Here is a 434-nt window from a genome sequence, read left to right as displayed (position 1 = left end):
TTTTTTTTTTTTTAATTTATTGTTGGGGATTCATTGAGAGTGCAAGAAACTGGGTTTCACTGATCGCATTTGTTAGGTAAAGTCCCTCTTACAACTGTGTCTTGCCCCCCAAAATTGTGGCACACACTAAGACCCCACCTCCCTCTCTCCTTCCCTCTCTCTGCTAATCCTTTCCCCACTCCTCCCTAGGGTGCTAACCTTTTTTAAAAAGGATTAAATGAAGTAGTAATAATTTAGATGACTTATCTGAGGTCATAGTAAAATAATAAATTTTCCATTTATACAATATCTTTCTGTGAGAAGGCAAATCTGGCTCCGTGTCCGTTGCTCCGTGGTTAGGGCACTGGCCACATACATCAAGGCTGGCAGGTTTGACCCCAGCCCCAGCCTGCTAAACAACAATGACAACTGCAAAAAAAAAAAAAAAAAAAAAA

This window comes from Otolemur garnettii, unplaced genomic scaffold (assembly GCF_000181295.1).
Source record: "Otolemur garnettii isolate 467f Iridium unplaced genomic scaffold, OtoGar3 scaffold00076, whole genome shotgun sequence".
NCBI classification, from domain to species: domain Eukaryota; kingdom Metazoa; phylum Chordata; class Mammalia; order Primates; family Galagidae; genus Otolemur; species Otolemur garnettii.
This window is presented reverse-complemented; position numbering follows the sequence as displayed.